At 39.0% G+C, this 4036-nt stretch overlaps 1 long non-coding RNA gene across 1 annotated transcript in view; it reads right to left on the bottom strand.

Moving 5' to 3' along the window:
* LOC108292981 overlaps positions 1 to 1471 on the bottom strand; it is a 7491-nt gene extending 6020 nt beyond the window's left edge. Inside the window, exons 1-2 of the long non-coding RNA XR_001820519.2 lie at positions 1461 to 1471; positions 83 to 86 (exon numbers count right to left, since the gene is read on the bottom strand). This is a non-coding gene — a long non-coding RNA (uncharacterized LOC108292981). The remainder of the gene's footprint in view (positions 1 to 82; positions 87 to 1460) is intronic.
* Between the last annotated feature and the right edge of the window lie 2565 nt (positions 1472 to 4036).

A 4036-nucleotide genomic window follows, 5' to 3' on the forward strand; every position in this document is an offset into this window, starting at 1 on the left:
ATTTTGACAAAAAGCCATCAGTTGGAGTTTCACCACGTTCTTTACCCTCCACATAGACATCATGAATGACAGATCTGGAAACCAAACTGAGAAGTTGAGCTGTGGGATATGTGTGTTTCATCACACCTCTGGGTACATCTATGTGCTCCTCAGTTTCTAGGGCATTATTTATTTCATAGATGGGAGGATATACCAGGGGAAAATCCCAGACCTGATGAATTGAGGCCAGGACACATAAAACGATAAAACCATCTCTTGGTTTCTGGCTCTATCAATACATATGGAAATCAAATAAGACAGTATAACTCTAACAAATATTCACAGGTCCCTGGTAGTCAACTGTTGGTGTCAGCTTGTTATGCTTTATAAGTTGAAAGCAGCAAGTCTCACTTGATATCATGATTTCTCAAATTCACATACAACCCGCCATGCTTTACTCAGCTGGAAGCCAGACAACTTGGATACATCACAACCTGCCTCCTCTCTATATCAAACATATTCTGAGAAAATGGAGGCGGCCATTAGTGCTGAAAGTTCTATATGCGCTCCATCACTAAACATCTCTTTTAGTGTATGATCTTCCTCATCCTCCTTTTCTGTGTCAGAAAAGTGACTTTCTTTTCACTCCAGGTCTGACACCTCTTTCATTTATTCATTGTCTGTGACAGTAGCATGCTAGGAGCTGGGGATCAGCAGCAAGCAGCCCAGAGAGCAACGTTCCCTGCCCTTGTGGAGCTCACATCTTCACGCGACAGTCAGTGTGTGCACAATGAGCAAATGAAACAAACAGCGTTGGGCTGGTGTTGGGGAAGCCGTCCACAGTTCTGTGGGAGACAGCAGCAGAGGGAGTCACAGGAGCTACCACTGGTTGGGCAGGGCCTGCTGAGGAGGTGCCCTTGGGCGGCGATTGGAGGAAAAAGTGGGGCAGTCTGTGCAGAGGCAGAGGGGGATTTCCAGGCTGCAGTGAGGCCAAGGGTAGGGGCTGGAATGGGGATGGACCGGGCACTACGGGGTAAAGGATAGAGGCAGAGAGAGCCAGGAGATGGATGGGACCCGTGTTAGGAGAGGGCGACAGAGCTTAGGCCAGGCAAAACCTCACGGACTAAAGCTAGTTCACGGTCAGTTCTGAGTGCTTAGGAGAATTAAGGATGGGTTTTCAAGAGCGACATGGCATGATGTGATTTACATGCCAACATGATGACCTGGCTGCAGGTTTGGAGGGTGTGTGTTAGATGGGGGCAATAATGGGAGACATGGAGACATCACAGTAGCTCAGTGATTCATCATGGCAGAGTAGAATGGAAGGAGAGAGAGATATGCTAGGGTTCAGAAATTTTTCACAGTATTTACAGAAGAGAAGAAAAAGAAAGGTAGAAAAAAAGAATGATAGGAGTCAGGTGCAGTGGCTCATGCCTGTAATCCCAGCATTTTGGGAGGCTGAGGTGGGTGGATCACCTGACAGGAGAAGTTCGAGACCAGCCTGGCCGATATGGCAAAACCCCATCCTATTAAAATCACAAAAATTAGCTGGGCCTGGTGGCTGGTGCCTGTAATTCCAGCTACTCAAAGGCTGAGGCAGGAGAATCACTTGAACCCAGGAGATGGAGGTTTCAGTGAGCTGATATCACCCCACTTCACTCCAGTCTGGCCAAGCAAAACTCCATCTCAAAAGAAAAAAATGATAGGGATTCACCAATGAGGACAAGAAATTAAAAAAAAAAAGATTGAAGAAAATGGAAATCCTAGAAAGTTTCCATGAAGAAGCATGTGAACAACTGTGAAATGCTGCTGAGAAATTAATGGCCATGTCAGGTGAAACTGTTCACCTTGACAAGGGCAGTTTCTCTGGAGGGGAACAGGCAGGAGGCCAACTGCACTGGACACAGCATGAAGAGGAGGTGAGGACAGACTGACTTACTCTTTTCTTTGGACATGGCAGAGCCTCCAATAAGTCCTTCTCCTGCTCCTTGTTTCCTTGCCAACAGGGCCATCTTCTGCCTTTTCTGATAAGAAGGACTATCAGATTCCCTGGGACGTTTAAATATGGTTTCAGGATCACCAGCCACTTTCTCTGTTTTATCGGTCATTGTTTCCTTGAAAAACATCAATGAACATATTCAAAAGTAATAAAAATCTATCAATCAAAAAATGGCACACAGTTCTGCATATGTGTATACAACCAAGACTTTGAATCATTGATTTCACTTTTAATCATGAGCCAAGATTTACCAAGTCTCAACAATCACTCTGTTCTCAGTAAAAGGAATCTATATTAATGAACACTAAGTAAAAAAGGAAGAAAGATGGTACAACCAAAATCAATCAGAATGCCTGTGGAATAAGCAGCTCTTATCAACCAAAAGTAGATAAAAATATTATTACCTCTTTGAAGATGTACAAACCAATCTGTATTAACCCTTGTTAGGAAAAATAGTTCCTGTTCTTTGTCCTCATTTTAGGAGATTGATACAAACCTGATAACAAAATCTGACAAGGACATTAGAAGAAAGAAAAACTACAAGATCAAGCCAAACTACAAGCCAAGATCACCCCTGAACTTACACACAAAAATTCCAAACTAAAGGTGAGCAACTAAAATGCCATAGTACTTAAAAGGGACATACATCAGCCGTAGTGGAGAATATTGCAGAAAGGCAACATTGATTTAACATTTGAAAATCAACAAATGTAATGCACCACATTAACAACAACAACAGCAGAAAAAAAAACAGGGAAACACTACATGATCATTTTTATACATGGGTCAATGTTTAAAGTCCATTCGTGATTAAAAACTATCAGCAACTTAGGAAAAAGGGCTACTTTCCTATTCTGGCTAGCATATGTACAGAAAAAATAGTAAATGCCATACTTCATAGTGAAATGTCAGTATTTTCTCCCCGAGTTTGAAAACAAGACAAAGATGTCCACTATCCATTCAACAATTTATTGGAGATTCTAACAATTGCAGTAGCATCAGGAAACTATAGTAGGTTTAAAATTTGGAAAGAAATAAAACTGTCATTATTCATGGATGACATTGTTCTGTACATAGAAAACGTAAAGGAATAAAATCATTGTGATTAATAAGCAAACTTAGTCAAGTTAGTAGATATAATAAAAACCACTGGTATTTCTGTATAATTAATAACAACAAATAATCAGAATATGAGATTTCAAATGCTACTAAAAACAGTACCAAAATCATCAAATACTTAGGAATAAATCAAATCAAGATGTATCAGGGTACTACACAAAAAATATAAAACATCACTGAGAGAAATTCAAGGCTGCAGTAAATGGAGAAAAATATTCTTGCCATGCATTGGAAGACATTATTAAGAGGCATTATTGTTAATTCTCTCAGAAAGATCATAGGAATCATATTTAAAACTCCACCATGTTAACAAAATGTTTTCTGAAAATTGACAAGCAGATCATTTTTAAGTGTATGCAAATTAAAGATTTGGAAAAGCCATGACAACCTTTAAGGAAAAGAACTAAGTTGGCAGATATGTACTACCAAATATGAAATTTACTATAAGGGTAGAGTAATAAAAACAGTGAGGTATCGGAGTAATGACAGGCAAATACACCAAAGGAAGAGGACACAGAGGCCAGAAAGAATCTGGAAATACAAAATACAGAAGAGCTGTAAATCACTGTGGAAAGGACAGTGCTTCTAATAAATGCACTTGATAAATGCAGGGAAAATACAAACCTTGATTCTTACCTCTTCCCACTCCACAAAACTTTTTAAAGATGGATAGACAATCTAGAAAACACTTAAGATATTGTCTTAACAAGTATAGAATAGGAAAAGATGTTTTTAATGAAGATAAGAGAGCCCTAACTAAAAAGAATGAATTGTTTAATTAGACAAAATTAAATGGAAAATTTCTGTTCCTCAAAAGAGAATGAAAAAGCAAAGCTTGTTTGTAGATTATATATTATGTAGCATATAGTACAGGTCATATATAAAAATATATATTAATTACACACACATGCATATACATATGTATTTATATATACATAT

The sequence above is a fragment of the Cebus imitator genome, unplaced genomic scaffold (assembly GCF_001604975.1).
Source record: "Cebus imitator isolate Cc_AM_T3 unplaced genomic scaffold, Cebus_imitator-1.0 Scaffold517, whole genome shotgun sequence".
Classification (NCBI taxonomy): domain Eukaryota; kingdom Metazoa; phylum Chordata; class Mammalia; order Primates; family Cebidae; genus Cebus; species Cebus imitator.